Below are 12,426 nucleotides of genomic sequence, written 5' to 3'. Positions count from 1 at the left end.
TGGCGGCTATGCAAACGGAGCCGTGGTGGCCATTTAGCCGACATTTTGTTAAAATTATAAATGTCCTAAAATTATCTGCATAACAAAAGAAAAAAAACACAGAACTAATTTTAACCAAATTTATTTTGATTAAACTCGAGTCTTTTATTATATTTTAACATCACGTTGTTCTTGCCACAACTAAAAATGGAAATAAGACCAATACATTTCAAGCCTGCACATACCGAATATGTGAACCGCAGTGGGAGAGCATCTTTTTTAATAACAGTGCGTCCTTGTGCCTAAAATGGATAAAATTGGGTCAATGGGAAATATAGAAGGCACAGGCATAAACTTTAATAAACCTAATAAAAAAATGTATAACTTTCTGTTGGTTTCATATTTTAAACTACTTAAGTTAAAGTATAAAATCACACAACGACATACCAAGACTTCCATGTATTGATTTTCGTTGTTGATCACTGTGAGAGTTCTTTTCGTAAAATTGAGTGGAAACATTGGAAATAAATAGATTTGAGTAATGCCAAGACTTTTCATCTGCCTTAAAACCGTTTATGTTGGTCAAAATGTGTGATATTTAAAAGAAGTGGATGGTATTCAATACGAATTTTGTCGCATATATGGCTTGACATTGGTTTTACGATAAAAGTTTTCTCGACGAAAATATGCTCGGTTTTTCCTCATTGCCTGACATGGGATGAAACAGAGATACACTGATGAAACAGCAATCACTTTAGTTGACCACGATGAAAACTAATTTCAAGAAAACAACAAAATCATATTTTAAGTATTTCAAACAAAAAATTAAAATATACTTTTAACTCTACCAAGGAACTCCTGGTGTACCCTGCAAGCATAAGTCTGAGGTATCTCTCCTGTTTTGGATATTAAACTGGATGTGGTATTCCATAAATAAGATCTAACAAGTTTTAAACCTCCCACAAGCGTGTAATGGTCCAATATAATTGTAGACCAATAAAATCACTAGAAACACACGTAGGCAAATTGCGGTTTACTAATAAACAGAAGCTCATTCGTGCCTAAACGGTAACACCTAATCCTCCTTGCCTACACCACTGCATATAAATGTGTACATTTACAAACATATACATATGCAGATTCATGCAACTGCAATCAATTACTCTTCCTTTGCTCTCGCTCCCTCAATAGTTATAAATTACTAAGATGAAGTGGGTTAATTCGGTGTCGCGTGTGCATATTCAATAAGATATGTAACCGATTTAGAAAATTTCGATTAATAAATATATTTCCCTACGTAATATTTATGTATTTCTGTCCACTTTAAAATACAATCTTCTTTCGGTTTTTGTTCGCGGCTTCTGTTAACAAATAGTGGATATTTTTACTGTTCTCCGTCTTTCACTTTATTGTCTTATGACGTAAGATTTCGATGACTTTTTCTAACATTTGTGGCCGTATATCGGTAATAACACAGCGAATGATGTCTTCTAAATGGTTTAGCGTTTGTGGCTTATGCGCATAGACCAATGACTTTACATAATCCCACAGAAAGTAGTCTAGCGGTGTTAAGTCACAAGATCTTGTAGGCCAATTCACGGGTCCGAAACGTGAAATTAGGCGGTTACCACACATGTCTTTCAATAAATCGATTGTGGCACGAGCTGTGTGACATTTTGCGCCGTCTTGTTGGAACCACAGCTCCTGGAAATCATGGTTATTCAACTCAGGAATGAAAAAGTTAGTAATCATGGCTCTATTCCGATCACTATTGACTGTAACGTTCTGGCCATCATCGTTTTTGAAGAAGTACGGACCAATAATTCCATAAAGCGCAACAAACAGTCAGTTTTTCTGGATGTAACGGTGTTTCGACATACACTTGAGGATTAGCTTCACTCCAAATGCGGCAGTTTCGTTTGTTGACTTTGCCATTCAACCAGAAGTGCGCTTCATCGCATCATACGATAAAATGAACGTAGTGAGCGATACGTTTTCCGCACAGAATCATTGGTTCAGGCGTGAGTCTATTAATGATGAATTGCCAAACCAAACTGAGAATAAATCACTTGACAGCTGTTAAATCGGTCGCCATCTTGAACAGTAAAGCCAACATAAAGTTCTATACCTCGAAAAGAAACACCCTATACAAGTGAATAGGTGACTATTTAAAATTAAATGAATACGTCTTTATACGACAATGAGTGCCTACATGAGTGTCAAGTTTGAAACAATAAATAAAAAAGGTACAATTCAAAAGTTCCAGTGGCGCCATCTATCTGAAATTGTTATCCCTCAATTGTGTATTCTTCAGTGTTATCGTATAAAATTTATATAACAGCTGAGATATCGCGCTACATGTGACATTACATTTGTAGTGTCGGTAGGAAAATAAGCATCGAACAAAGAGCCAACATTAAGTTTTGTTTTAAAATTGGTAAAACTTTTACCAAAACTCATCAAATAATGAAACAAGTTTATGGCGATGATTGTCTATCCCGTAGTCACGAGTGGTTTAAACGTTTTCAAAGTGGTCGTGAGGACATAAATGAGAAATGAGTCGAAACCCAAAAAATCGCGCCTGGAGAAGTCAAAAGTAAAGACAATGCTGATTTGTTTTTACGATTCCAAGGGTATTGTCCACAAAGAATTTGTTCCACCCAGCCAAAACGTTAATGCGGTATTCTACCTTGGAGTTTTGAAGCGTTTGGTAGCACGTATTTGTCGCATTCGGCCCGAATATCGCGAAAATGGAAGTTGGCGTTTGTTGCACGATAATGCGCCGTCTCATCGATCGACGCATGTGGTCGATTATTGGACCAAAAATCAAATTTTAGCAAGCAACCACTCCCCATATTCACCTGATATGGCACCGTGTGACTTCTACCCTTTCGAAAAACTACATTTGGCCATGAAAGGAAACCGCTATGCTGACGTTGATGCCATCCAAAAGGCGACGACCGCCATCCTCAACGCTATACCGACAAATGACCTAAAAAAGTTATTCGATAACCTTCTTGAACGTGCAAAACGTTGTATTCAGGCGGAAGGAGACTATTTTGAAGGCGACCAATAAATTTTTCAAAAAAAGAAAACAAATAATATTCATTTTTTAATAAAAGTCCTGAAACTTTTGAATTGCACCTTGTATAAGAAATATAGTATATTTTCGCTTTCAAACTTGCATTATTGTATGTTTTAAAAACAAAAGTTGGTGTTAAAGGTTTTCAATACTTCAGTTTTTTAATGTTCTTTACTCATAAAAAATAAAAACAAAAGAAATGTCAACTTCGATTGCACCAAAGCTATAATACCCTTTAAAAGTATAAAAGATTTCTTACAAGAACTTGATTTTGATCATTCAGTTTGTATGGCAGCTATATGCTAGTTCCGAGTTCGGACCATCCGACTAAAGGCCGCTCCAATCAATAATATTGAAAATAAGTAAGGAAGAGCTAACCGAACATTTTATGCTCTCGCAACGTGGGAACTACTTTAGGCAGAGGCAACTTGCCAAGATCAAAGCCAGGAAAATACTTTCAGGTGCATAATTTTTGCTAGAACAACAATCAATAAATGTAGTATACGGTAGTTTGGGTAATTTGTGGACCAGTTTCACATATTTTTGGCATAAAACTATAGTATATCCAATATTATACGTTCACTCAAATTTGCTTAGGTAACTTACTTAATTGCCGATATATGCGATATAAAGTGAGCCGGTATTTTGAACATATTTCTAATACGTATATGTGGGCTAACGGAATTATTGACACGATACAACCTATTTTTGACATACGGATATATTATTATCAGGAAGGGATTATTTTCAAATTTCTATAATATATCTCACAGATTGACCGATATTTTCGATAAAATGTTAGCTGTAGGAATATGTGGACCCCATATTCGGTAACTGGTGGCTTGAATAGCTTTAGATTTAGAAATTTTTTGGTAATAAGGTAGCCCACCTCAAATCCACTTTTCGTGAAAAGTTTTAACCCTATACATTCATTTCTGTTTGATTTGCATATTGGAAAGTGAAAGAATTAAATTGAATTTAAAATTGTGTGGCTGTAGTCAGATTTCGCCCAATTTGGTATCATCACAGGTGTATAATTTTATGCCTATGGCGTATTAATTGGTTTATCGGGCTTTTGGTAGTTTTTAACAGCGTATTTATATGGGCAGTGGGCGGGGTGATCACCCGTTTACATTAATTTTTACAGTGTCGGTAGAGGTGCTTAAGCAATTTGTCTTGAGCGAATTTGGTCGTTGCACCTTTAGTGGCTTAGAAGATATGTACATTAAAGCCTTACCACGGTGATCTTCTGTGTTAAATTACAGTTTTATGTCTTAATTTAGTTCTGAGTTGCAGCACTTTATACATTTTCGTTTAATTGCGTTTTGTGGCGTGGCAGTCATTCGACTACGAACTCGTCCTTACTTTTTTCCCAAGGAACACGTGTACCACGTTTGATCACAATATTTAAATTTTTACTCAAGTTACAGCTTACGCAGATAGTCGGACGGACGGGCAGACAGATATTCGGATTTCAACTCGTCTCTTTATCCTGATCATTTATATACATGTAGCTCCATATCAACCTTGATTTGTTATTGGTGATACAAACAACATTTAGGTGAACAAAACTATTATAACATATGAAGAAACCTGTTGCAAGAGTATAAAAAACTGCAAAATATTTTATTAGGAGTTGTATATTTGTGAAGAGATTACGGAGAAACTGGAAACGTAGATGACAAGCCAGAAAGAAGGAGGAATCGCGTGACATCTAATAGTGAGAACCTACTCGTCCAATTTCAACCAAATTTGGCGCATAATATTATCTACAACCACAAAACTTCCCACAAATTTAAATGCCATATAATTATTTAAATTTTCATAAATTTTCATGGAAACCATAATTTTAGTAACGAAAGGGGATATACAATCATGTTCAGATCGCTTCGATGCTCAAAATATGGGAAGCCAAATTAAGAGTAATTAGTATTAGTTTTTAATTAAACAAAAACATTTTCCTATTTAATAAAAAAAACATCGACCATTATATTGGTGATAGGGGGCTTAGACCACGGTTTAGACTGTGATATAACTGATATTCAGTATTTTGAAATATCTTTTCTCCATATACTTGTATATGTTAATATTTACATATTTATAAAATTGCTTGAAAATAAGTTCTCAATTATATCTCAGCAATGTCAAAATTAACTCAATCAGCCCATCACTTTATTTGCCTCCAATATAGCATATATAACAATTTCCGACTTTCCCCCTAACTTTAAATCGTACAGGTTAGTCAAATCGTGTGATAACTTATTTTAATCTGGAAAGTTATAAAATTATATTAATGGTTTAGAGCTCAATATAATGGAATTAGTCTTGGTCCAAACCTCATGCTCCTAATACAATTAATTTCGATCCTTTGATTGACGTTTTTCACATCAACTCACTATATTAAATTTAGCCACTTCGGTTGAGTTTATATTTCATTTTAAGATGATTTTAATATAATTTTCGCTGACGAAAATAAGTTAATACCAAATTTGATTGTAATCCATTTACATTTTCGTGGAACAATTAAGTTGAACCTTTCGCTATATTTTTTAATATTGCCAACACCCGCTTTGATCCTTGCAGTTTATATTATTATGTTACATAATATTATTGTATTACACTTTCTCTAGATTTAGTTTCGTTTGACCGATAAATTCTTTCTATTTCAGGTTCAATCCTTGCTGAAAACGAATTCAATATCAATAACCTCGTAAATTAAACAACTAGACGTTTTAATCTGCTTCAACGCCTTTACAAAAATGTATAAAATGTACTCATTATCATTACAACAATTTAAAAGCGATCGCGTGTGCAGTCCAGATAATATCAAGGATAACTGGCACGCAGGCTACACAATAGATTTTTTTATTATTGGGCATCACCATCATCGATTTTATCGCTAAACCCAATTATGAAGGCCTAGCCCTGCATTCTTATAAAAACTCCATTTGCTCGTGCCTTGATTCTCCTACACTCGACGCTACACTTACATCACACGAAACAATAAGGTAAAGAAAACACGCAAACTGACAAAGAATGGACGATCATGCGATAAACATCAAATTGGAATTGTAAACGATGCAGCAACACACACACATACCAGCCTAATAGGCGGGAGTTGCCATTGAATTGAAATTGTAACAGTCACAACTAAGCGACTCACCAGCGCCAAGAGGAAATAAAATGCGCAAGTATTGCAAGATTGTTAATGCTAAACAGGCGGAGGTGCAGTGATCTGCTGTCTGCTGTCAGCTGTTAGGGACCGCGTGAACATCAGCGCCAGCTATTTTTAAAGTGGTCCCTTATTTCCCTCCTCTCAATTGATCATTTGGTATGAAATGATATACGAATAGATCAGTAAAACAATATATATGTACCGGTGCATGTGTTGATTGGTAGATCCATCGGTTGTCTACGCTTACCAACACTTGAACTTAAGCTAGGTGATTTCCATATGCATCATATTTACAAGTTAATATTGTGTAAACAAGATTTTTTTACCGATTTGATTTCCATTCTTGCTTTCATGTGGACCTTCAACCGAATGTGTTATGACACCAGTAAGGTGACAGTGGTGTAGCGAGGAGTAACAAAAGTCAAGGCGATCGTGGCCAAACAACACCCTGCTACACGTCTCCGTAACATGTACTTTTATGCTGGGCGAAGATTATGGCAGTCGATTGTTCGCAGGAGACAACGACAAACATGAGTAGACAAGCAAAACGCTTGTTGAAGTTCAAGCGAACATGCAGATTCCATCGTAGATAACTATCCAGTAATCTTTTTGAATTGAAAACTCAAAGCAGAGAAACTGTGACTAGGCTATTGAAACCAAACCGACTGAGTGGCACTTTGTCAGTTAAGCGTAGAATTCAAAAAAAGGATTTAACCGCGAGGGGTCTATTCAATTAGCATGCAGAAAGAAGAAATTCAATCAAAAAGTGAATAACTCGTTTTGAACAACAATAAAGGGCCATAAGGACATAGACATTTGCGTAATGCGATTGAAGTAGCGAACAGGAGAAAGATGTGTGGTGAGACAGAGTTACGTAGGTTGCCTTTTATATTTCATGATTCGGCAACCCTAGTGTTGCAATCTGCCAACTCATAACTTTATTGTAAAGTTTGACATGTTTGATGATATACATATGTGCTCTGAACGATTTGACATATTAGCGCTATTTGTGTTATTTATAGTAATTTGAAATATTAAAAAAATATATATTTAAATCGCAGGATTTAATATTAGGTGTAGTAGAAAGAAATCCATTATTTTTGCATGAAATTGAAGGCTTTAATTACCATAGTTAGAATAATCCGATTTAAGTCAAATTTCATTACGCCTCTCTCATAGAAGCTACCGTTTCTATTGGCAAAAAATTGAGACAGTTGATTTTCACAAGCCTCTCTTGAAGCGAGTTCTTCACCAGCAAAATTGTTCGATATGGACAGGAACAGATGGTAATCACTTGGTGCCAGGTTCATCTATAGGGTGGTTGCAGAAGAACCAACCAAGCTCCCGGAGCTTGTGGCGAGTCACTATCAATGTGTGTGGCCTGACGTTGTCCTTATGGAACAAAATTCCTCTCTTATTGGCAAAAGCTGGCCGCTTCTGGGCGATTGCTTCCTTCAGACGGTCCAATTGTTGACTGTACAGTAGTAGTAGATAAGAGTTTGGCTGTTGGAGCAGCGCATAGTAGGTAGTTCTCTGCCAAGCCCAGCAAACACACAGCAAAACCTTCCTGGCCATCAATCCTGGTTTGGCCACCGTTTCCGCCGGTTCACCGCGTTTAGACCACGACAGTTTTCACTTGATGTTGTCGTAAGTGATCCACTTTTCATCGCCAGTCACCAACCCCATCAGAAATGGGTTTTGAAGTTTTTTTGCGTTAACTCGTGTGGCACCACATACCTTCTTTAGCTCTTGGGCAATCGAAACAGGGCTCACATGACGGTCGGACTTGACAATGTCCATGGTTTTATCGACATTTTCGACAATTGGCCTTCCAGTGCGTGGTGCATCTTTGAAATCGAAATTACCGGAACGGAACCGACGAAATCAAAATTGCGCGTGATTAGCTGGTACAGTATCAGGCCCATAAACGCTATTCACTCGACTCTTTCCCTTTCTAGTATACAAATCAAGCACTGATAAAGGCATCGAGATAAAACTGTGCTATTCGTGCCTTTGACGTGTGCCACCTTAGGATCAAAAATTGTCCAAATATGATCAAAACTATACAAGCTTCCAGGTACCAGATATGTGGACCCTAGTTCCTATTGCCAATTTTTTCCCGAAAATATTGATCAACCTCTCAGATATATTATTTTATTGAATTTCGAAAAGAAATCTTTCCGGCTTTGATACTTGCAGGTTGCAAGAGTATAAAATGTACGGTTACACCTGAAGTTAGCCGTTCCTTGCTTGTTTATTACAAAGATTTGCCAACACCTCAAGATAAAGTTATACCCGAACTTAACCCTTTCTTACTTATTTTATATTATTAAGGTTTAACAATAGAGACGAGATATCCACCAAATGCTTTAAAAATGAACAGCTCATCATGAATCGAGTAAACGAAGAGTGATTCGCACTCAATGGCGAAATCAATCTAAATAGAAGACTAAAACTAAAGAGGTTAAATGTCTGTTTTGTTGCAGAACCAATACCAAATTCACAATGACTTTTATTATAACCTTAAGCTTAAACTTTATGGCTCTTTAATGCGAAACTGTTATCTAATAATGTTACCATCATTTAACCTTAATGTGCTGATATATTTTCTCATATACCTCCACTAATTTTATGTGCTATGAAGTGAAAGAAAAGGCAATCAGCAATTTTCGATAAGTCAATTGAAATTCATTTAGTATTATGTATGAGCACTTTAACTTTCAATTTTAGACCTACCCGATCGAGGTAGTAACGCAGCAGGATTTCACTTTTTAGTTAATAAATTTCCATAATAAAAACTCTTAATTGCTGGTAATAATAATAGTTCTTAAGGCAGACTGTGCTACCGCCACCGGCTATAGAAGCCCGACTGTGCGCGCATAATGGCATTTATAAAAGATTGGATTTATCTATGGAAATTTTAATCGGTTTTTAAATGATTACCATTGCATTTGTATTCGTTTTTAATTCGCGTTGGAATGCAATGAAAGTGCGATTTTTTACGACGCTTTTAGAAAGACAATTGAATTCTCAGGAGTCAAAACGCTGTGCAGATCCTCTCATTGCCTACGCTAAAAAGGGAATTTAAATTACATATCGCACATAAAAGTTTTTTCGTAATATTTCAAAGACAAGATCTGACTCATACACCGGATGGCAGCGTCTAAACTTATCAAAACGAACATTTCGTGTTTATTGAATTCCAGCTGAGCTCAGACTGCATAAAGCAAACGTGTTGCTTATTCTAGGCAATGCACAAGTTGTTGTTTATGCTGTTCACTTCGGCGACGCGTTGCATATTGAGAGCTGGGAAAGGGTTTTGGTCGGTCATATGTTTTCTGCGGCGCGCAGAGCTTTGACCACAGAGAAAAGAAAACGTAAACAAGATAGAATTATTGTACGTATTTCCGAGAGTTCTCAACGATGTTACGAGTATTATTCTGATTTTCTATCTTTTCTCATTTTGCTTTGCACGCTTTTGTAGTTGCAAATAATTTTTTCCCATTTCAATACAGTTTTTTTTTCTACTTTTTACTTTCTTTTTCGTAGCTGGAGTTGGCGGTTTTGAGGCGTTAAATTGTGGTTAGTAGGAGGTAATGTGACACCAAAGAATATGCACTAACATTATAGCAGTCACGAAGCAATAGTCTTCATTCATTTTCTCATTATTCTTTATTCCAATATCTGCGTTATCCTTTGGCTTTAAGCGACTATGTTTGCTGTTTGTATTCAATCTAAACATAAACATAATCATATAAATTTTTGTTGTTGCGGAAATCTGATATTAAGAGTCTGATTGGTAGCTACGTTTAAAAACATAATAAGTGGCCAGCAATTCTTATCACATTTAAGGAAGATATTGGCTTGAATTTGTGCCTTAAAATCTTATAGCACAATATAAAATACAGGGTTTTTCAAGGTAACGGCTTAGCTTTATCTAATATATGTAAATAATACTTTTAAGGAACTGTATAAAATTGTATGCTATAGATAAAAAGTTTAGTCTGAACTACTTCGCCAAGACCAAGTGGACTAAGAGTGTATATGAAAAAATAAAAAATGCAGCGCCAATTCTTCTGATGCTTAAGCAAGTTTTTTCTTGGTTAAAAGAACTAATTTACATACTTACAATTTCTATCATTTTGTGAAAATCGAACTATTTGGTGAGAAAAACTTTTTTTTCGTTAGCGTCTACAAAATGATTGCTGAACTTATTTACGTTCTTTATGCTTCCGTATGATACACGTTTCGTTTCAAAACGTGTTCCCAATAATTTCTAAAGACCTTTCTAGATCCACCAAAATAATTTAGCTGGTTTTTCCAATCCAATAAAACGCTTTATACTCTGAGCAGGCTATATTTAAATTGTTATGAAGTTTTAAACACCCAGAACCCCCTACAGAAGAAGCACCTACATACACATTAGTACTATATAAATGATCAGAGCAACGAACTGAGTCAATTTAACCATGTCTGTCTGTCCAAGAAGCTACTCATTAAGGAACCATCGGGAACCGCCGATATTGGACCACTATAACATATAGCTGTCATACAAGCTGAACCATCAAAATCAAGTTCTTGCATGAAAAACCTTTTTATTTGACAATTACCTTAGCGAAATTTCCATAGATTATTGTCTAAGATAACGCTACAAATTCTTCAAATCGGGCCACTATAGCATATATATGCCATGCAAACTTACAGACTGTTCAAAACCAAGATAATGATCTTTGTATAGCCCATTTTGTTTTAAGGGTACGCTTCATATACGCAGGGCAAAAAATATTTTTAATAACCTAATTTGATCCTTATTCACCATATTCTAAAGTATTTATATTTTCTATTATTTACCGCATCTGCGGTTTCTAGAAATTAGAAAAAGTGGTTTAACGTCCATGTCTCCCAGAACAGCCAACCAACTAAAGCCAAATCAAACAAATTTGCTCAGAACAAATAATTTTGTAATCTTCTCTGACAGTGTGAAAATGGTTGAAATCAGATATTGACCACGCCTTCTCCTCATATAACGGTATAGTTCAAAACTATTAAAAGTTCGATAAATCAATAAAAAGATGCCTCAGAGACATTCAATTTTGCACATTTAGTTGAAACTACATATCTCAGGACCTTCTTAACCAACTTCAAAATTTGGTACATATTTTCCTGATATTCCAATACAAGTATTACCGTCTGAAAATGGGCGAAACCTAATCACCCTACCTACTTCCCATATAACATAATATAAATTATTTTTTCTTATTACAGTGTATCTTTGTGTCTAAAATGGAAAAAAACGACATTATGTGAAATTGATCTACGAATTACCCCAACTCCCATATATTAATATTTTCATTAAACTGAGTAGCATATGTTGACCTGTGTGTAAATACTTATAAATCAGCCCAAAACGTTTTCTTCCCCCAATATAGCCAATACTGATATGTATAGTGAATAATGAATACTAAATTCTTTCGCAACATTTTTATACTCCTGCAACATGTTGCTACATAGTATAATAGTTTTGTTCACCTAACTGTTGTTTGTATCACCTAGAAATAATAGAGTAAGATACAGGTTTATGTATATATAATAGATTAGGATGACGAGACGAGTTTAAATCCGGATGTCTATCTGTCCGTCCGCTCGTCTGTCTGTGCAACTGTAACTTCATTAACGACAAAAATTATTGAAATCGGAATACAAATTTTCAAGAACCCAAACACCAAATATGTGGACACCAGTGCCTGTGGCTGACTTTTGCCGAAAATATCGGCGAATCTGTGAGATACGTGTATATAATTTAAATTCGGGGAAAAAGTTTTTTCGATAATAATATATCTTTGTGTCAAATACTGGTAAAATCGGGTTAGTAATTCCCTAAGCCCAAATAGCTAATATAAATATTTTCGAACTTCCGGTTGACTTTATACTGCATCTATCGGTCAATATGACTAACTATGGTCTAACAATAGTTCATTTTCTTGCCTGTGACTGAAAATAATGCATGCAATACTTCCTACTTTTAATTAGGAAAAAAGTATAATATATACGAAAATCTAGTATATCACTATACTTGGCAAGCTGGTGCTTGAGCCAAAATTAAGATATCTTGATGAAACTTGGAACACGTTCTCCTTTGCACAAAAGTATGAGCGAATTCGTAGATGGGCGTGGCCCCACCCTCTAATAA

The sequence above is a fragment of the Bactrocera oleae genome, chromosome 2 (genome assembly GCF_042242935.1).
Source record: "Bactrocera oleae isolate idBacOlea1 chromosome 2, idBacOlea1, whole genome shotgun sequence".
NCBI classification, from domain to species: domain Eukaryota; kingdom Metazoa; phylum Arthropoda; class Insecta; order Diptera; family Tephritidae; genus Bactrocera; species Bactrocera oleae.
The sequence above is the reverse complement of the archived record's forward strand: the minus strand, read 5'-3'. Positions refer to the sequence as shown.